At 43.7% G+C, this 22782-nt stretch overlaps 1 pseudogene; it reads right to left on the bottom strand.

Moving 5' to 3' along the window:
- Positions 1-20544: 20544 nt before the first annotated feature.
- LOC126035562 (uncharacterized) lies at positions 20545-22115 on the bottom strand (annotated as a pseudogene).
- Between the last annotated feature and the right edge of the window lie 667 nt (positions 22116-22782).

Below are 22782 nucleotides of genomic sequence, written 5' to 3'. Positions count from 1 at the left end.
TCTCTTAATGACTTTTTATCTGTCAGCTATCTAGTTAAACCGTTTGCTAATCTGAGATGTATACAACATAAAAATAATGATTAGCATTATTTTTTCATGTTTTTGTTGCAAGAAGAGCCAGATCAGTCTTTTCTTTTTATGTTTTTAAGTAAATGAGCAATGCATCATGAGAGTTGTAGTTTATTCCACATTATTTCAATGTCAGATCTTTTCATCCTTTGTCCAGCTTGTGCTGAGGGAATCCTGCTTTTCAGTTTAATTGGTATTGAAAGCTTCTGTAACTTGGAAAGTTAAAGGGAGGTAGAAATTCATATTTGTCATTTTCCAGTCCTGTTGTTTGGTCACACGAAAGAAGGACTTTTATCTACTCCGCTTTACCCTTCATTAAAATTGTAGTTTTGAGCATAGAAGATGGGAAATAGTTGCCTAGGGAAGTTAGAAGACTCTCACTCTGTAAAATTCTGGTAAAATGACGATAACAAGATGCTTTCTTAACAAAAGAAAACAGAAACAGCCATTTCCTGTTTGGATTAATTATGCAGTAAATTTGCAGATATGAATACAGGGGGTTTTTTAAGTGTCCTGGGTTCAGCTGGGTAAATTTGCAGATATGAATAAAAACCTGTTTAAAAATGATTGGCTAATAATGCAGCTTTTAAATGCATTTTGCATTCTTCTATATCCAGGTCATAGTTTTCTCTACCTTCAGCCATCACAGGGCCTTAGCACGGAAGATGCTAAAGGAGGAAAGAGAATGAAGAGAACTCATGGACTCATGGGGGGGGGGGGTGTCCAGTTTTTGACTCTTTTGTTTGTTTATTTGTTTTGTTCTTCATCATTTCTTCCTGAAACTGATCCATCTAAAAATCCTTTCAATCTCCAAGAGTGCCTGGAACCTTAATAATGGAAAAGCAATATAAATTCCAAAATAACCAATAGGGACCTGAAAAGGTTTTATATCTGCACTAATTGAAAGTAAATTAAGAGAATAACACCATATTGTGAGATACACACCCATATATGTGGACAATCAAATAACAGAAATTTATATAATTTCTTAGAGCCAGGGATATAATGCACTGTACAATCTTTTTTTTTCCTCTTTTGCCAAAATGTGTTTTAGCATTGCACACTGTTTTAAAACAATACAATTTACAAGTGGCTTTATGTCTTCTGAATATTTTTGCCATAAGAAAATGCAATGAGTTGGGTATTGAGTGGGGAAAAAAAGAAAATTCACATTGCTTATAACAGTACACTTTAGCTTGCAAGTTAGTGTACTCAATAATGCTGTATTTGAATTCTTAAATTGTTTTGCGTAATTGTTAAAAAACAATAATGAAAGAATACAGATAGAACAAATAGCATTCGGAAGTTTAAAAAACTTGAATAAAATGGAATTTACAGAAATTTTCACAGTTCTTTTCAAATGCATTATTTATTTTATTTGTTCCATGCATTTTTCTCACCAAATGACCTTACCTGTAATACAGTCTTCTTTGTTTACAACCATGTATTTTTTGTAATGTACATACTGTAATGTTAATTGTAAATTATCGGTTCTTATTAACATCATCCTTGTCAGGGTGGTGTTGCTATATTTGGAAACTCTTGGTGAGAGAATGATTATTGTGTATACATATTCCTTGTGCATTTTTTCTTCTGTAATATATTCTATGTCACCTTAGAGCTTGTTTATGGAAGATTCAAGAAAAGTATAAAATACATACAGATATATCCATTAAAAAAAAGCTGCAGGTCTTGGTCCCAGGGCTGTGCCTTAACTTTAAACAATATTTTCTTCTGTTTTGCTGCATTTGAAACTAAGGTAGCTATGGGGCAAAGGCTGGGCATTTCTACCATATTTTTAATTGCTAACTGATGGGGTTACTAGTACAAGCTAGTATGCATGATACTACAATGAACTTTCATTCATGACCCTACTGGAAGTTCAAGCTTTTCCAGACTTCTAGCAATATAATTGTATTGCCTCTCTGATTATCTTTTTACAGGCTATCATCAGGGATTATTGCAGCCATTATTTGCTCCTAAAAAAAATTGATGCTGTGTTTCAGTACTGAATTGTACTGAAACAGCTTTGGAAAGCATCTCTAATAAGCATTTTATTTTAAAGCATATTAGAAAATGGAATAATTGGAATTAAAAGAGTATAACTCATACACTTCTGTTACAATCGTCTTTAATATCCCTTCTTTATTTAGTAGCACAAATTATCATTGTATAAGCAGAATCCATAAAGTAGGACAAAAGACAACTTTAATCTTGGAAATGCTTTCCAACACTAATATTAGTGTTATAAGCAACCAAAGCATTTATTTTGTATAGATATATCTAAGGCTTTATACAGGTATGTATAGCATAATGCACTAGATCTACAGGAGAGTGGTAAACCTTTAGATCGTTTAATAAAACTAGTATTAGATTTGCAGGTTGGACTCTGAGTATCTCTTGCTGTTTGACTATCATGTTGCTCCAGACTACTTAGAACTGATAGCAATGAATTTGCCAGAGCAAGGTAAATACCTCTCCTCCATTCAAGTGATGCCCAGCCCTTGTAGCATGCGACTTCTCAGTGAAAGGAGAGATTCTTTTTCAAGGAAAAACAGACTCCTTTTTGACACAAACTGTAGATTTTAGCAGCCCTGGCACAAAGGAAATCAATTGCTTTTGTTTTAAACAGTATAAAAGGGGCGCTATAATGACAGAAATCCTGAACAATTTTTTTTATTGTTTTAATTTGATTTTTCCTTTGGGTATGTCTTGAGAGTGGCAAATTGTGTGAACATTGCACATGACAATTCTTTCACTAGTTTCTTAACCTCTCTTACAGCCTATGGGATAGTACTGTACATCAATACCTTCATATGTAATTTTTATATATGGAAATAAAAGCATGGGTTGATTCTGCCTAGTTACTGTATTTGATTTTCTTTTGCAAGTTGTTGGGGTTTTTTACATACATGCCATAGTTGCAACATTTTAAGAGAAAGCATATTGCCAGAATATTACCATATTTTTGTTATTATACTGTGTTTTGCATAGATAATACAAAATAAATGTAGGGGCAAATCAGAAAAGTCAATCAAATGTGGTATTTCATAAAGTCTAATCCAGAAAGGTGCTATACAGTTATATAGAAAGGCATTCAATCTCAGGTTTCAGGAAATTTTACCATTTTCTTCAGTGGCAGAAGCAGCCTATCCTGAGAAGATAAAACTTCAGCTTTAAAGGAACTAGGAGACTACAGATTGCCTAGAGGAGCAATACAATGGGATATCACAAAGAAAAAAGAAAAAGAGTACCATAGTTAAATATTAACCAGACAATCTTGGCTCTAAATGGATGATAAAAAGAAATTGTTTTTTGAAATACAATTCATAAATGACAGCTGTTGTCTTGAAGAAGAAATGTGGTCTTAATGCAGGTCTAGCTCTTGAAGTGGCTTTCATGCTCCTCTCCTTGATCAGAGTGGGGTGGTATTTTGTTTGGGGGTTAGTTGTTTGCTTAACTGAAAATACTTTCTGATTGAATGTTGCGGAGGATCCACAGGGGAAATCACACACAGACCAATGTGATCAAGTGAAGTCCATTTACTACAACTTTTAGCACAGTTATATACCTTATGTGCTTGTGCACGCGCCTTATACAATACTCTAATTGGTCCAATACCCCGGTTCACGCGACACTATCTTATCCTCTATTGGCTGTGCAAGCTTCTTCACGAGGTGTCCAGCAGTTACTTATCTCATTCTTTGGCATCCAGGAGTTGCTTGTCAGGCTCTTCTTATCTTCCTTTTTCCCAGCGTACAAGGACACAGCGTCCTTGTCTGCTCCAGCACTTTGTAAACTTATGCTTCGTTCCCAGCTAAAGGCTGGATTGCTCACATGCCCTCACCCAGCCAAGAAATCCTCAAAAATTCCCCCCTTTTGTTTTTGAGCAATCTAGGCTTGCTTAATCACTTGGGATGCCATTATTCTTAACAAGCTGAACAAGGTAAAATTATTACAATAGCTAAAATCACAATAACTACAACAATGCCCATAATTCTTTGAGCCAACCCATTACCCCTAATGACCCAGACCATGAGGACGATGAACTATCCATACATTCTTGTGTCATCTTGCTCCACGAACTCAGCCCAGCAATCGGTAGGTGCCAGCTTTCCGTGGGCGTCCCCACAGAGGCAACGATGGCCTCACCGTACACCATCCCAATGCTCTTCGGAAAATCCCGGTGTTTATACATTTGCAGAGGAACGGGTTTTAGCACACGTGGCCAGCGGGTGCCAAAAGTCCGCCTCGGTTGCAATCTATGACACATGTGCTCACTGGCCAGGTGCGCTGCACGAGTCATAGCCATCTTGTCTATTGGTTCATGGGCTTTACGATACAGTTACAATGCACAGAGAATCTTGACCTGTTATGTTAGCCAAGGTGACCTATACATTAGTTTTCGGCTGAGGTAGTATTCAAATTGCCACATCATCTATGATGCTCCAGATGATGATGGTCGTGCAAATCGAACAGGAGTCCGTCGTGGGCCTGTATCTGTGGAAACACAATCAACATCGTTCCCAGGTTATTAATGGAAATAGACCTTACCCCTAATTTTGGCTTTAACTAACTTTTACATTTACCCCACACTGTCTTCCCATAATCACACTATGTTTAATCAAATTATGCTTAACACACTTTTTACCTAAAGCAAGTTCTATATACAATAAGGCACGCTGTTCTAAAAACCTCTCTGAAGGACTCGGTGTCCGCTAGTAATACTCTATTAGTCAGAATCTGTTGGATCAGTGGCTCCAGCACCCACCGGTGCTGTGCCAGTCGCCATTGGGACAATTCCGGGTCCAGCATCAGTGCGAAGCCATGGCTTGACCCACTTAGCCGGGATCTCCCAGTAAGTTTTACTTCTGCTGATCCGCACCATTTCCCGGATTCTGGGTCCTTATACATTACCATGATTCCCGTACATTGTTGCGTCCTTTCTGCCTGTAAAAGAACATGATGCACTACCATTGGTGGGTCTTTGTGATCACCTGTCAATCTAAGATAATTTAGCACATATAAGTCTTTGGCCAATCGTTCCTCTGGGAGTAAGCCCTGGGTTCCCCCCTTTTGTTTTTGCAGCATGTTCTTTAGGGTTTGGTTGGCCCATTCGACAATAGCCTGTCCTGTGGGAAGATGTGGAATACCGGTACCATGATGAATTCCCCACAAATTACAAAATCGAGCAAATCATGTAGAACCATAGGCTGGGCCGTTGTCCGTCTTAATTTCTTTAGGCACACCCAGCACTACAAAAGAAGTGTGAAGATGTCACTCAATATGTAAGGTCTTTTCTCCAGTTTGTGCCTGCGAGTGGCAGAGGAATGCACATAAGTTGACTCAATATGAGTGATAGAAGTGATTCAACTCTATTTGCACGGATAGCTCATATTTATACAGTTTGCAATAATTATGCCTACTAGTCCTATTATGATTGGTACATTGCTAATGTTTATTCATTACTAAAACACACACACTTGTGGTTCGCAGCTATGCATGTTCCGCAACTTTCTCATGAGAACTTTCTCAAAGTTGTTTATGAAACTCTGCCAAGGTTACAGTGTCCTTATCATTCTCCTGATATCAGCAAGACCAGCAGTTTTGGCCGAGGCCTAGTCTTGCTACTCACGCTAACATTCCTTCACACACCACTCTGCTCGCACAGCTTTTCCATAGACCCATGTCCTTTCTCATGAAGCCAATTCCCAACAATTCCCCCTTTTTCTTTTTGTGCGAGTAGAGCCTGGTTGGTCAGCTTTGAGACTCCTCTTATTGTGCACCCATACGCAATTCTGACTATTACACAGACCAATATCAACATACCTAACCATCGTAAGGCTTCCTTAATCAATGACATTAGCCATGGTATTATCCCGCCGAATATTGAACGTAACACCCCATCAAACCAACTAGTTTCTTGTTGGATCTTTTGTGTATGATCACTTAAATTAAAGCAACACATCCCATCAACATCTTCACACCCGTGTTCTTGTACCAACAACAGAAAATCAATAGCTGCTCTATTTTGTAAAATTTTAATACTTGCTGTATTGCCCTTTGCAAAGATCTATGAACACAATTAATTAAACATAGTAAAAACAACATTATACCTAATAAAATACATAAGAATAAAAGACTGTTCAGGTAATGCCAATGACACAGAAAAAGAGATTTGATTAATAGCTTTAGCTAGTGACACCCAAACATTCTTACTGTCCCATGGTGTTAACCGATGTGGATCAATCACCAGTGTCACTGTCATGCTGCTTACTACAGTCAGTGTGTTCCATATCAATCTCAGCATAAGTTTTCAAATTTATGGGTAAATCAGGAACGTATCTGCCAGACATGGATGATGTGATTTTTTGCCCAATTGCTGCCAAGGCTTGTCGTCCCGGTGCACTTAGTTGTCTTGTAGAAGTTAAGCTATTGCTGCCCTGCAATAAATCCAGCAGCGGCTGTAAGTCTGTATTTGTAATACCACAACAAGGTTGAATCCACTGTAGGTCTCCGTTTAAATCTTTCTCCCTCTTTGGGCATTATTTCCCCTTTTTATACATACAAGTCAATCAATTCCTGCATTTTATCCTTGGGGGATTTCTCTTCCACCTTACCCACTACTTTGGCAAAAGAGTCCATACTTTCTACAATCGCATTTGCTGCTTTTTCATATGCTTTTTTCGTCAATGGTTGCCTACATTTACCCCCGTCTCTTTTCCGCATTTCCTTTAACAATTCTAACATTGTCTCTTTTTGTTCTATTATTAGAGTAGCCAAATCCTTGTTTACATTATTTGAATCAGGGTATATGCTAGGTATAATTTGTTCATGTTGAACAGTGGTATCTGGGGGCTGTTTTCTCGTAGGCGGATTTTTACTCACCCCCTGATTCTGTAGGGTTTCCTTTAATCGTACGGTTAGGGAGGCTTGGGAACTGTCAGATGGCTGATTAATATCGGCAGTCCCAGGGAGTGGAGCAGAAGTCAAGGGCACAGGAGCCGGCGAACAAGCTCCAAAAAGTCTCTCTTGCTGCATTATGTTTTTCTCCCCGCTTTTCCCTTTCCCTTGCGGTTGCAGAGAGAGAGCAGCAAAAGCAGACGCAGACAGTTTACGATCTGCTTTCATTTCTTGCAGAGTTGTCTTAATCAATTTCCATAAAGTTGCAAGACCTTTAACTTCTTTAGACCCGTCACTAATTTCATCCCATAGGGAGGTTCCGATAGCTTCCCAGGTACTAAGCTCAAAAGCTGTACCCACACTCATTAAAAGGTTTCTGTCCTTGCTCCATTGTAGAAGCTGCTTTAAATCCCGAAACTTGCTTAACACAATTTACCCCCCGCTTTTCTAAAAAGCGCTGTAATAATTTTAGGGCTACCTCTTGATCCATTGCCGGCCGGCTTCTTGATGCTCCTTGATTAAGGCACCTCGAGTAAAAAGTCTTTGCAGCCTTTTTCCAGTAGCCCTCTCTGACGGCGAACCCCTTTTGGACGGTCCAGGCACGAGAATTAACACACCAACCAGGATGATCAGTGTTCGGTTAATCTTTTGCCCCCCCGGTCGCTGCTACCGGTGCTTCTCAGTGTCCGCCGCTCCAATTCCCCTTTTTTCGGTCCCTGTTCAGGCGCCATTTGCGAGCGGCGGAGGAATGCACATAAGTCGACTCAATATGAGTGATAGAAGTGATTCAACTCTATTTGCACGGATAGCTCATATTTATACCGTTTGCGATAATTATGCCTACTAGTCCTAATATGATTGGTACATTGCTAATGTTTATTCATTACTAAAACACACCCACTTGTGGTTGGCAGCTACGCGTGTTCAGTAACTTTCTCATGAGAACTTCTTCAAAAGTTACTTGTGAAGTTATGCCAAGGTCACACCGTCCCTGTCTTTCTCCTGATAACAGCGAGACCAGCTGTTGTTTTTCTCCCAATATCAGTAAAGCCAGCTATTTTCGGCCAAGGCCTAGTCTTGCTGCTCAAACTGACATTCTTTCACACAGAACTCTGCTCGCACAACATTTCCACAGACCCATGTCCTTTTTCAGCAAGCCACTTCCCAACAATTCCCCCTTTTTCTTTTTGTGCGAGTAGAGCTTGGTGTGTCAGCTTTGAGACTCCTTTTATCATGCACCCATACGCAATTTTAACTATTACACAGATTAATATCAATATACCCAACCATCGTAAGGCTTCCTTAATCAATGACATTAGCCATGGTGTTATCCCACCGAATATTGATTGTAACACTCCATCAAACCAACTAGTTTCTTGCTGGATCTTTTGTGCATGTTTCTTCAGCCAATTTATCTGTTTGTGTATAGATTGAGGTAAAATTTTAACACCTGCTGTATTGCGCTTTGCAAAGATCTATGAACACAATTAATTAAACACAGTAAAAACAACATTATACCTAATAAAACACATAAGAATAAAAGACTGTTCAGGTAATGCCAATGACACACAAAAAGAGATTTGATTAATAGCTTTAGCTAGTGACACCCAAGCATTCTTACTGTCCCATGGCGTTAACCGATCCATATCAATCTCAGCATAAGGTTTCAAATTTATGGGTAAATCAGGAACGTATCTGCCAGACATGGAGGATGTGATTTTTTGTCCAATTGCTGTCAAGGCTTGCCATCCCGGTGCACTTAGTTGTCTGGTAGAAGTTAAGCTATCGCTGCCCCTCAATAAATCCAGCAGCGGCTGTAAGTCTGTATTTGTAATACCAAAACAAGGTCGAATCCACTGTAGGTCTCCGTTTAAATATTTCTCCCTCTTTTTGTTTCTGAGCAATCCAGGCTTGCTTAATAACTTGGGATGCCATTTTCCTTAATAAGCTGAACAAGGTAAAACTATTACAATAGCTAAAATCACAGTAACTACAATAATGCCCATAATTCTTTGAGCCAACCCGTTACCCCTAATGACCCAGACCATGAGGACTATGAGGAAAATGAACCATCCATACATTCTTGTGCCATCTTGCTCCACGAACTCAGCCCAGCAATCGGTAGGTGCCAGCTTTCCGTGGGCGTCCCCACAGAGGCAACGATGGCCTCACCGTACACCAGCCCGATGCTCTTCGGAAAATCCCGGTATTTATACATTTGCAGAGGAACGGGTTTTAGCACACATGGCCAGTGGGTGCCAAAAGTCCGCCTCGGTTGCAATCTATGACACATGTGCTCGCTGGCCAGGTGCGCTGCACGAGTCATAGCCATCTTGTCTATTGGTTCGTGGGCTTTACGATACAGTTGCGATGCACAGAGAATCTTGACCTGTTATGTTAGCCAAGGTCACCTATACATTAGTTTTCGGCTGAGGTAGTATTCATATTGCCACATCATCTATGATGCTCCAGATGATGATGGTTGTGCAAATCGAACAGGAGTCCGTCGTGGGCCTGTATCTGTGGAAACACAATCAAACTCGTTCCCAGGTTATTAATGGAAATAGACCTTACCCCTAATTTTGGCTTTAACTAACTTTTACATTTACCCCACACTGTCTTCCCGTAATCACACTATGTTTAATCAAATTATGCTTAACACACTTTTTACCTAAAGCAAGCTCTATATACAATAAGGCACGCTGTTCTAAAAACCTCTCTGAAGGACTCAATGTCCTCTAGTAATACTCTATTAGTCAGAATCTGTCGGATCAGTGGCTTCAGCACCCGCCGGTGCCGTGCCAGTCGCCATTGGGACAATTCCGGGTCCAGCATCAGTGCGAAGCCATGGCTTGACCCACTTAGCTGGGATCTCCCAGTAAGTTTTACTTCTGCTGATCCGCACCATTTCCCGGATTCTGGGTCCTTATACATTACCATGATTCCTGCACTTTGTTGCGTCCTTTCTGCCTGTAAAAGAACATGATGCACTACCATTGGTGGGTCTTTGTGATCACCTGTCAATCTAAGATAATTTAGCACATATAAGTCTTTGGCCAATCGTTCCTCTGGGAGTAAGCCCTGGGTTCCCCCCTTTTTGTTTTTGCAGCATGTTCTTTTAGGGTTTGGTTGGCCCATTCGACAATAGCCTGTCCTGTGGGAAGATGTGGAATACCGGTACCATGATGAATTCCCCACAAATTACAAAATCGAGCAAATCATGTAGAACCATAGGCTGGGCCGTTGTCCGTCTTAATTTCTTTAGGCACACCCAGTACTGCAAAAAAAGCGTGAAGATGTCATTCAATATGTAAGGCCTTTTCTCCAGTTCGTGCCGTGGCCCACATGGCAGCAGGATAGGTATCAATACATACACGCACAGAACGCTTTGCACCAAACCACGTGACATGGGTGACATCCATTTGCCACAACTGCAATGGCAAAAGACCTCATCGGTTAACCCCACAGCCCAAGCCAAGCCCCTCCTCTTGACAATCAGGGCATGCTTTAACGATACCTTGGGCATCAGTAAGTGGTAAGTCAAATTGCTTTGTTAACATCCTAGCGGGTTGGTGCAAGAACGCATATGATTGCCGTGCTTTGTTGAAAATGATTCCCTGAAGGAGGCTTCCGTGGCGCTGCAACCAATTGGTCAGCTCTGTCATTTCCCCTTTCTCATCTGCACAGTGTTCTCATACCCAAGAGTTCTACCAGAGGCGTCATATCGCCATTAGTGATACCGCAAAGATTCTGCACCCACTGGATATCTCCCACAAGCTTCTGGACATCATGTAACATTGAAATTTCTCATGTTATTTGAACCTTCTGAGGTTTAACATTGCTAGCATTTATGTGCCACCCCAAATACTTCCAAGGTGCTGCCTTTTGCACCTTTTCAGGAGTGATTATTACTCCGCGATGGCTTAAGATGTCCTGCAATTGAGTTAAAATCTCATCCTGTGGCAAGTTACTGAGGTAATTGCTTTCTTACAGGCTCTGATGCCCAGGCCACATACACCTGACACATCATGGGGGAATTGCGCATTCATTGCAGTAACACGACCCAATGGTATCTCTTATAGGGTTCTGCCTTGTTAATTGATGGTACTGAAAAGGCGAACCGTTCAGCGCCATCTGGGTGTAATCTTTTAGATTTATAATTAACAAATTCCATTCTTCTGGAAGCATAACTGGAGATGGCAAACCTGGCTGCAGGGCTCCCATACTGTGCATCACCGCATTCACAGCTCTGAGATCATGTAACAGTCTCCACTTCCCACTTTTCTTGGGAATGGTAAATATTGATGTATTCCATGGACTAGTAGAAGGAACAACATGTCCCGCTCTCAATTGGTCCTCAACTAACCCTTGTATTTATAGCAACCTTTCAGAATTTAGCAGCTACTGATCAATCCAAACAGGGTCATCTGTTTTCCAGCTAATTTTAAGGATTGGCTACCCCCCAGTGACCGCTCCTAAAAAGGATGCGTCACTAACATTGCCTTCATTTGGCTCAATAAATCACGGCCTACGAGGCCAAACAATTCAGTTGGGGTAGTCATGACATACGGACACGCCGTAATGCGTTCACCACCGGGGAACACAAATGTAATCGGTAGCTGACTTACTAAGGAGGCTTGTGTACCCCCTATCCCTGCAATACCAAAATTTGGATTGATCGATGGCCATGATGGAGGCCAAATGCATCGTGAAATAATCGTAACATCAGCTCCTGTATTGATTGTCATCGGTTTCTTGACGACAACTCCATCGGGCCCTTCCAATTGCACTACCTTTTCTGGTTTACCTCTTGTTGTGTCCATGGCAAAGTATACCTGCGGTTTCCCTGTGGAGCCAAATCCACCATCTCCACGTTGCACTTCACCTGGTTTCGGAACACACGACCTGAATGGAACTAATTGTGCTATTCTGGTACCTTTAGGAATAGAAACAGGAGGGATTAAAACATGAATCATAATTTTCACAGTCCCACAATAATCTGCATCAATAAGCCCTGGGAGCACTAGAATTCCTTCTAGAGCTATTGAAGATTGCCCCATTAAAAATGCACTATGTCCAAACCCCAATGGTCCCTTTATGTTGACTGCGGTTTCCACATCCACTCCGGAGCTTCCTGCAGTGGCGGATCTGGTAGTTGCGAGGCTGCCTGAGGGCTGGCAGCTCAAGCCCCTTGCATTCGTTTCGTCGCGCGAGGGGTCTCCGCGGTCAGTGTAAAGTTTCCCTTCTTCCTGTATTCTTGGTGGTATGGTTATCTTTCTTACACTTGTTGCAGCACTTACTGTTAACAGTACCTGTACATTTGCTCCTAATGTGTCCATGTTTGCCACAGTTAGAACACTTGACCAAGGGTGTATTACTGGCCTTGTGTTTCTTTGTAGCTCCTTGGAGAGCTGTGGCAGCATAGGCTAATTTCTGTGAGTCCACTGATCGATCCGTGTATTCTATCATATCAACGACGTCTGCATTTTTTGGCAAATGACACAATGCTTTCCGTGTCTTTTCAGTATCATTTACAAAAGCAAGTATTTTGAACATGTTTTCTTTCATGCCCTCGTTCATATCAGGGTGGTCATAAATTGTATTCTCCTGTTTCACCTGGGTAAAAGCATGGCTGTACATATTGTCTGGTATGGTAAGAAAAGCTTGATACGCCAAGATCTGTGATAGATGATGAACCTCAGTGATACATTGTAACTGAGCGTTCCCTGATGCGAAGGGTCCAGTACCCATCGGCATCTGCATGGTTACTCCCCATAGGGGATCTGTTTGTTGTTGTGATGTTGCTTGTTCCCTATCACAGAGCTTCTCCCACTGCCAGAAAAACACTAACATTTGGGCGGGTGTCAAAACCAACTGTGCTAGCTGTTTAATATCTTGAGGTATCAGCGTATCAGCAGAAAAAATGAATTGCAGTATTTGGTGAGTTAACGCAGATTTGATTCCGTACTGACTCACAGCATACCTTAATTTGTCAATGACCTTCCCGTCAAACGCCTCCCATTTTTTCTGTCCATTTGATGCAATAACTGGGAATGCTCGGAGCATAGTCCCTTCTATAATGGCATCTTTTATTACACCCCTCCGATGTCTCTGCCTTTCTTCTGCAGCGGCTATTACAAGCGGCTCCGCATCTATCGCGGGTGCGGTTGGTTTTTCGTAGGCAGATTTTTGCTCACTCCCTGATTCTGTAGGGTTTCCTTTAATCGTACGGTTAGGGAGGCTTGGGAACTGTCAGATGGCTGATTAATATCGGCAGTCCCAGGGAGTGGAGCAGAAGTCAAGGGCACAAGAGCAGGTGAACAAGCTCCAAAAAGTCTCTCTCGCTGCATTATGTTTTTCTCCCCGCTTTTCCCTTTCCCTTGCGGTTGGAGAGAGAGAGCAGCAAAAGCAGACGCAGACGCTTTACGATCTGCTTTCATTTCTTGCAGAGATGTCGTAACCAATTTCCATAAAGTTGCAAGATCTTTAACTTCTTTAGACCTGTCACTAATTTCATCCCATAGGGAGGTTCCGATATCATTCCAGGTACTAAGCTCAAAAGCTGTACCCACACTAATTGAAAGGTTTCTGTCCTTGCTTCATTAGTTTTTTAGCTGATTTATCATTGTCAATTACCATATCCCATAATACGTCTCCTAATCTACGCCATTCACTCTCCTCAAATAATAAATCCGGATTCTTAAAGCATCCCTTAACACGACCTAAAGCAACTAATCCCGAAACTTGCTTAACGCAATTTACCCCCCGCTTTTCTAAAAAGCACTGTAATAATTTTAGGGCTACCTCTTGATCCATTGCCGGCCGGCTTCTTGATACTCCTGGGTGCTACCTTGATTAAGGCACCTCGGTTAAAAAGTCTTTGCAGCCTTTTTCCAGTAGCCCTCATTGACGGCGAACCCCTTTTGGACGGTCCAGGCACGAGAGTTAACACACCAACCAAGACGATCAGCGTTCGGTTAATCTTTTGCCCCCCGGTCGCTGCTACCGGTGCTTCTCAGTGTCCGTCGCTCCAATTCCCCTTTCTTCAGTCCCTGTTCGGGCGCCATTTGTTGGAGCGGCGGAGGAATGCACATAAGTCGACCCAATATGAGTGATAGAAGTGATTCAACTTTATTTGCATGGATAGCTCATATTTATACCGTTTGCGATAATTATGCCTACTAGTCCTAATATGATTGGTACATTGCTAATGTTTATTCATTACTAAAACACACCCACTTGTGGTTGGCAGCTACGCGTGTTCAGTAACTTTCTCATGAGAACTTCTTCAAAAGTTACTTGTGAAGTTATGCCAAGGTCACACCGTCCCTGTCTTTCTCCTGATAACAGCGAGACCAGCTGTTGTTTTTCTCCCAATATCAGTAAAGCCAGCTATTTTCGGCCAAGGCCTAGTCTTGATGCTCAAACTGAAATTCTTTCACACAGAACTCTGCTCGCACAACTTTTCCACAGGCCCATGTCCTTTTTCAGCAAGCCACTTCCCAACACCTTCCTGCTATCAAAATGTCATCCATATAATGATAAATAATTGACTGAGGAAACTGCTTTCTTACAGGCTCTAATGCCCAGGCCACATAAACCTGACACATCGTGGGGGAATTGCGCATTCCTTGCGGTAACACAACCCAGTGGTATCTCTTATAGGGCTCTGCCTTGTTAATTGATGGTACCGAAAAGGCGAACTGTTCAGCGTCATCTGGGTGCAAGGGAATGGTGAAAAAACAATCTTTTAGATCTATAATTAACAAATCCCATTCTTCTGGAAGCATAACTGGAGATGGCAAACGTGGCAGCAGGGCTCCCATACTGTCCATCACCACATTCACAGCTCTGAGATCATGTAACAGTCTCCATTTCCCACTTTTCTTGGGAATGGTAAATATTGATGTATTCCATGGACTAGTAGAAGGAACAACATGTCCCGCTCTCAATTGGTCCTCAACTAACTCTTGTATTTTTAGCAGCCTTTCAGACTTTAGCAGCTACTGATCAATCCAAACAGGGTCATCTGTTTTCCAGCTAATTTTCAGGATTGGCTGCCCCTCAGTGACCGCTCCTGAAAAGGATGGGTCACTAACATTGCCTTCATTTGGCTCAATAAATCACGGCCTACGAGGCCAAACAATTCCTTTGGGGTAGTCATGATATACGGACGCATCGTAACCTGTTCACCGCCGGGGAACACAAATGGGTAATGGGTAGCTGACTTACTAAGGTGGCTTGTGTGCCCCCTATCCCTGCAGTACCAAAATTTGGATTGATCGATGGCCATGATGGAGGCCAAATGCATCGTGATATAATCGTAACATCAGCTCCTGTATTGATTGTCATCGGTTTCTTGACAATAACTACATCAGGCCCTTCCAATTGCACTACCTTTTCTGGTTTACCTCTTGTTCTGTCCATGGCAAAGTATACCTGCAGTTTCCCTGTGGAGCCGAATCCACCATCTCCACGTTGTACTTCACCTGGGTTCGGAACACACGACCTGAATGGAACTAATTGTGCTATTCTGGTACCTTTAGGAATAGAAACAGGAGGGATTAAAAAATGAATCATAATTTTCACAGTCCCAGAATAATCTGCATCAATAAGCCCAGGGACTACCAAAATTCCTTCTAGAGCTGTTGAAGATCGCCCTATTAAAAATGCACTAAGCCTGAACCCCAATGGTCCCTTTATGTTGAATGTGTACTGTGGTTTCCACATCCACTCTGGAGCTTCCTGCAGTGGCGGATCTGGTGGTTGCGAGGCTGCCTGAGGGCTGGCAGCTCAAGCCCCTTGCTTTCGTGTCGTTGCGTGAGGGGCCTTCGCGGTCAGTGTGAATTTTCCCTGCTTCCTGTATTCCTGGTGGTATGGTTATCTTTCTTACACTTGTTGCAGCACTTACTGTTAACAGTACCTGTACATTTGCTCCTAATGTGACCATGTTTGCCACAGTTAAAACACTTGACCAAGGGTGTCTTAATGGCCTTGTGCTTCTTTGTAGCTCCTTGGAGAGCTGTGGCAACATAGGCTACTTTCTGTGACTCCACTGATCGATCCATGTATTCTATCATATCAACGACGTCTGCATTTTTCGGCAAATTATGCAATGCTTTGCGTGTCTTTTCAGTAGCATTTTCAAAAGCAAGTATTTTGAACATGTTTTCTTTCATGCTCTCGTTCATGTCAGGGTGGTCATAGATTGCCCTATGCAGTCTATTAATAAACTGTGCGAAAGGTTCGTTATACTCCTGTTTCACCTGGGTAAAACCATGGCTGCGCATATTGTCTGGTATGGTAAGAAAAGCTTGATACGCCAAGATCTGTGATAGATGATGAACCTCAGTGATACATTGTACCCGGGCGTTCCCTGATGCGAAGGGTCCAGTACCCATCAGCATCTGCGTGGTTACTCCCCATAGGGGATCTGTTTGTTGTCGTGGTGTTGCTTGTTCCCTATCACAGAACGTCTCCCACTGCCGGAAAAATACTAACATTTGGGCGGGTGTCAAAACCAACTGTGCTAGCTGTTTAATATCTTGAGGTATCAGCGTATCAGCAGAAAAAATGAATTGCAGTATTTGGTGAGTTAACGCAGATTTGATTCTGTACTGACTTACAGCATTCCTTAATTTCTCAATGACCTTCCCGTCAAACGCCTCCCATTTTTTCTGTCCATTTGATGCAATAACTGGGAATGCTCGGAGCATAGTCCCTTCTATAATGGCCTCTTTTATTACACCCCTCCAATGTCTCTGCCTTTCTTCTGCAGCGGCTATTACAAGCGGCTCCGCGTGTATCGCGGGCGCAGTTGGTTTCACTGTCTCTGGTCCCGAGAGGCGGGATGGATGAACGGGCCGTGGCGGGGGCGCGGACGATTCTGCCCGGGGGCCGTCCGCGGCTGGCGGCGGCCGCTCCATGGCCGGCTGACAAGCGCCGCTGCAAGCCGGCGGAGGGGGGGGCGGGGAGGGAGGGGAGGTGGGAGGGGGCGGGAGGGGAGGGGTTGAAGGAGGGGGTGGGGAGAAAGGGGCGGGAGGGGGCGGTGGAGTGGGCGAGAGGGGAGGGGCCGAGGGAGGGGCCGGAGGGGGTGGTGAGAAGGGGGGGAAGGGAGCGGGACTGGTATACGGCCGGAATCTTCATTCTTTTGCCTTCTCGGTTCATCCTTTCGGGAGGGTGAACGTTTCTCCCTCACTTCTGGCTCTCCCGACCGTACTGCCATTTTTTGTAATTGGTGCACCACCTCCCTTAGGAGCTCTTCCGACCGTACTGTCAGTTTTTATAATTGGTTCACCACCTCCCTTAGCTCTTCCATCGCACTACCCGATGGAGATGGTTCCCTCTCCCCCGCAATCTGTTTATCCGCATTAGTCACCCCCGAGTCTGTCGGGTTCGGATCTGTCGGTCGACAGTCGGCCCCCCCTAATTCCCCTGTTTCTTGCGGAGTAACAGACGGACGAATTTTTTCGGCGCCAACGGCCTGGCTGGGTATAGGCAAAGGCTGCGTCTGTGCAGGCGTCTCAGCGTTAACAGAAATGGATGTCAGGGGGGTGGGGATAGTTGTGTAGAGAATGTCCTCCCAACTCCAGCGGGGTAGGCTGACGCGGCAGCCGTGGAGGCAGCAGAGGGGGTCACGGCCGCACGGGCAGCGGCGGCTACCTCCCGGTCCGCCCTCATTGCCTCCAGCATGTCTCGAATTACTTTCCCGAGCGCTGCGTATTTTTTCATCTCCTTTACCTTACCCCCCTTGCAGTTAGCAGCGTCCCACAGCGCCTTGCCTATATTATCCCAGGTCGCTTCTTCGAATGAGACATTTACATTCGGGATAAGTTCTTTCTCCCAGGCCCATAAAAGTAACCCCTTTAACACAGAATTATCGAATTTCAGTCCTCTCTCAGAGAGAAAATTACGAAGGAGCTTTAGGACTGCTTCCTGCCTTTTGTCCATCCCCATCTCCTTCTCCGACCGCTCACCTAATCAGGGCGAGATTCAAGCTTCCACGCGTCTCCTCGTTTTCCCAGCTCAGGGTGAGATTCAAACTTACGCACGTCCCAGCTCAGCTGAAGCTCACGTCGTGCTTCCCAGCTTGGCTGAAGCTTCTGCCGTCCTGCCAGGGCAGCAGGAACACTCTCGGCCGGCTCCTCCGCTTCCTCGTCGGTTCAGCTGCACCAGAAATTCCCATAGAGATGATAAAGTGCTGATCTGAGGGTCCCTGTTCGGGCGCCAAATGTTGCGGAGGAGCCACAGGGGAAATCACGCACAGACCAATGTGATCAAGTGAAGTCCATTTACTACAACTTTTAGCACAGTTATATACCTTATGTGCTTGTGCACGCGCCTTATACAATACTCTAATTGGTCCAATACCCCGGTTCACGCGACACTATCTTATCCTCTATTGGCTGTGCAAGCTTCTTCACGAGGTGTCCAGCAGTTACTTATCTCATTCTTTGGCATCCAGGAGTTGCTTGTCAGGCTCTTCTTATCTTCCTTTTTCCCAGCGTACAAGGACACAGTGTCCTTGTCTGCTCCAGCACTTTGTAAACTTATGCTTCGTTCCCAGCTAAAGGCTGGATTGCTCACATGCCCTCGCCCAGCCAAGAAATCCTCAACAACTGAATACAAAAAATATTCTATGTCCATTTTTTCCTTAAGTCTTTTAGATCCTTCTTTGGATTTGGGGTTAGTTTGCAAGGAGTACCAACCCATAGGACTCCTTTTTAATCACACCTTGGTGGCAGAAGAAGCTGGTAAGTGCTGTGCTGGGAAGATGAAGGATGCTGCACTGAGCACAGCAGGGCAGATAAGCCAGGTGGTGCCTGTCACTCTTGGCAAGCTCATCCTCGCACATTCCCAGTGGCCCTAATGGGAAAATGGTTTGCATATATTATGGCTATTATGAAGGGAAGAAGGAACCCCAAATTCTTGTTAGCACTATGTCCTGGTTTCAGCTGGGATAGAGTTAATTGCCTTCCTAGTAGCTGGTCCAGTGCTAAGTTTTGAGTTCAGTATGTGAAGAATGTTGATAACACACTGATGTTTTCAGTTGTTGCTAAGTAATGTTTAGACTGTCAAGGATTTTTCAGCTTCTGATGCCCAGCCAGCAAGAAGGCTGGAGGGGCACAAGAAGTTGGGAGGGGACACAGCCAGGGCAGCTGACCCAAAGTGGCCAATGGGGTATTCCATACCATGTGACGTCATGTCCAGTATATAAACTGGGGGGAGTTGGCCTGGGAGGGATTGCTGCTCAGGAACTAACTGGGCATCGGTTGGCAGGTGTTGAGCAATTGCATTGTGCATCACTTGTATATTCTAATCCTTTTATTATTACTATTGTCATTTTATTATTGTTATTATTATCATTATTAGTTTCTTCCTTTCTCTTCTATTAAACTGTTCTTATCTCAACCCACGGGTTTTACTTTTTTTTTTTCCTGATTTTTCTCCCCCATCCCACTGGGTGGGGGGGATCGAGTGAGCAGCTACATGGTGCTTAGTTGCTGGCTGGGGTTAAACCACGACATGTTATTAAAACCTTTTCAGTAAGGAACTCGCGTATCACAGTTGTGCACATGGTGAGCCTGAAGCTGGCAGGATTAGCCCACTGCTTTCTACATCCTCTGGCAGCACTTTCTCAGTCTCTGTGCATGGCAATAATAATGCATCAGAATAGGCAATTTTCAGAGCAAACCCAAAAATTAATCCCCTGTTTCACTGCAGCCAGCTGCTGCTATAGGAGCTGAATGTATTTTTTAACTAATGATTCTATTTCCTAGTGAGATAAATAGTTTGAAAAGATGCAGCTTCATTTGCTCGATCTCTCTGCTGCACTGTAAACAAAAGTCACATCTGCTAGCACACATAGTGTTTCCTGGGATGACCAGCCCAATTTCTCTACCAGCTGTGAATAATTTTTCATAGTTTTTCCAGAGGAAAAAAAAAAAGGAAGGAAAAGTTCAATGATGTTATAAAAGCCTTGTTAGTTCAATTTAGTTTAGCCTTCAGGGTAAAGAAAATCTCCAGCTTCGTCCTGTCAAACTGGTTGAGAAATCTGCAAAAGTAATAAAGGGGGATAGGAAGTCCAAACAAATCTGAATGACAAATTGGGAGCAAAACCTGGACAAGGAGTAATATCCTCCAACTAAAATAATCTCATCCTGTCAAAGGTAATCCCGTGGCTTGGATATGGACATAGAACTACTGAGTTTTTGAATCTGTCTCAGTTCCCCAGGTACAAAGCTGTATTTATTTCCTTCTCACTGTCGTGGTTTAACCCCAGCCAGCAACTAAGCACCACACAGCCGTGGCTGAACAATGCCAAATGCATCTGCCACAAAAAAGCCGCTGTTTGGAGGGTGTAATTCCACAGTTAGTTGTGTCTTTGGTTTTAATAGCTGAAATTTGAGCTCCGGTATCTACCAAAAAGGTGACCGGGACTTGTCTTGGCCCCACAACTCCTGTAATTAGTAAATCACCCCGGCCGTTTTCAGTGAGCTGTCTGATATACATCCAACCTTCACCCCCCCACTCACCACCAAAAGGTGAAGGATCTAGTTTCCTGCCAGCTTTTTAGGGGGCATTTGGTTCTGATAAATCAATCAGGGAGGGTGCACTGGGAGTAGTATTCTCAAAATCCACTTTTCTATTTGCTGATTTATCGGGCCACCCTGTTATGAACTTTTCCAATTTGTCTGTTGGCATCCTGTCCATTAAGTCACGCGGGATCCCCTTCTGGTGTCCCTATGCCCACAGTCTATTACGCTTGTTCGGGATATAGAATCATAGAATCATTTAGGTTGGAAAAGACCTTCAAGATCATCGAGTCCAACCATCATCCATGCCCAATAAACATATGTCTCCCCCCACAGCGGTTTAGCGAGGGGTGTTCTCTTATCACTCCCAGGGCACAGAACTATTTTTACTTCAGCCTGCCTCAAGCCCCTGGAGTCCATTTTGGTGGCTGGAGGATTAACAGGACTATACTTGCGCCCGTAATTAATTCCTGGGCCACTTCTCCCCAAGTCCACATTTTCCTATCTGGGGGTCTGTGGTGCCAATCAGGTGTGAATCCTCCTAAAGCAGCCCCAACACTCTTGCCCTGGGGCATCACCTGTATCTTTCCTTGTAATTGTATACCTATCTGCTTCACAGAATCAGGGAGTCCCCTTATAAGGGGAGTCATTTGCTCAGGATCCACCAACATCATCATCGGGGACTCCCGCGTAGGCTCCAATTTTAGATCATACATCATCTGCAGACAAGCTGCCTTTTGCACATTCTCCACTAATTGATCAACAGTCCCCGTAATTGCGAGATCCCCCCTCTCCAAGGAGTTAAAATCCCCCACCCAATAGGCTGCCTGTTGGGTTAAAGACCAGGGGGCACGGTGATTCCCAGTAGTTAAAAACACTCTCGGTCCCCAATACCCTTCCGCCTCCTTTTCACTTAACAGAATCTGGTGTCCCCCCCGACAACGATACCCTCCACACATACTCCGTTTCTGACTCCTTAGGGGTTCGGCCAAATTCCTTTTTCAGTTTTGCCAACTCAGTGGCAGTATAGGGGACCTCTTTAGTTGTAACTTGGGGGAACTGGTCCTGCTCATCATCATAAATATATTCAGTTTTGACTAAGGGTCGCAATGAAGGCAGCTCCAACTTCTCCACTCTCTCTTTTGCTGCCTGCAGGTCCTTAAAGGGGTAGCCAATTTTTGATCTTGGAGGAATTTCCTCATGGGCAGTATCTGCAAGGAGCTGCTCCTTACGAGCAATTTGCAAATGTTTCACTTGGTTCTTTTCTGCTTCAAGTTGTGCTTTTAATCCCACCACTTGTCCCAGAAGGGACTGAACAAGATTTTGGAAGGATTCAATAATTTGAGATTCTGCAGTGAGGTGGCAATCCCTATCCTCCACTGCTGCGGCCAGACTGGCACCGAGAACAGCACAGACAACCGCTTTTCCTTTCCCTGACCGCACTCTAGCGTCTTCCTGTAAAGCAACCATCCGATCAACAATGCTCTGCAGATTATACCAATTTCCCTGAGCCCAGTCTACCTCAGGCACAGAGGGTCGTGCTTTATGTTTTTCTAAAAAATCAAACAAAACTTCTTTCCCCAAAGGGGCAATTTTACTGTCATTCATCTTATACAAAGCGGGGAAGCAGTCGTCTCAGGAAGGCAGCACGTAAAGTTTCAAACACAACACAATACAAGCCTGCTCCCCTTATATTCCTGAGAGGTCTCACGTATTTTGGAAACAGTACGGCACTCACGTGTCAAGGGATCCTGTCTGTGATGCCAATTTAAATGTCCCGATCCAATGTCAGGGAAGGTTTCAATATGATCCCAAGAGCGAGATTAAGACACAAATGAGGACAAATGCCGTATACCCAAAAGAGGTTTTATTATCAAAAGTATCAAAAGTAGAAAATAGTAGCGATAGGATAGAATGGGAAAAAAAAGGCAGAAATCAAGCAAGCAGTCCGGATAGAGTTGCAAGAATAGTCACCACCATGGATCCAGCAGTGTCCCGTTGGTCCTCAGTCTTCAATTCTTCGGTGGTGTGTGCACACCACGGCTTGTCTCCGCGGGTTTTTATAGGGCATAGTTCAATGATGCATGCACATACATACTGTTCATGCACTGTTCACGCACTGCAGGTTTCGTCTTTCACAGGACCTTCCTGTGATCAACACCAGAAACCAGTGTCTTATCTCAAAGACTACAGTTTCCATGAGAATGGTAGTCTCCACATTCTTGCATGCTTGTCAGCTTCAGCCACGTTTCCTCCCCTGGATGCCTCAGTGGCC

The sequence above is a fragment of the Accipiter gentilis genome, chromosome W (genome assembly GCF_929443795.1).
Source record: "Accipiter gentilis chromosome W, bAccGen1.1, whole genome shotgun sequence".
NCBI classification, from domain to species: Eukaryota; Metazoa; Chordata; class Aves; order Accipitriformes; family Accipitridae; genus Astur; species Astur gentilis.
Note: the sequence above shows the minus strand (reverse complement) of the source record. Positions and strands in the feature narration are given on the sequence as shown.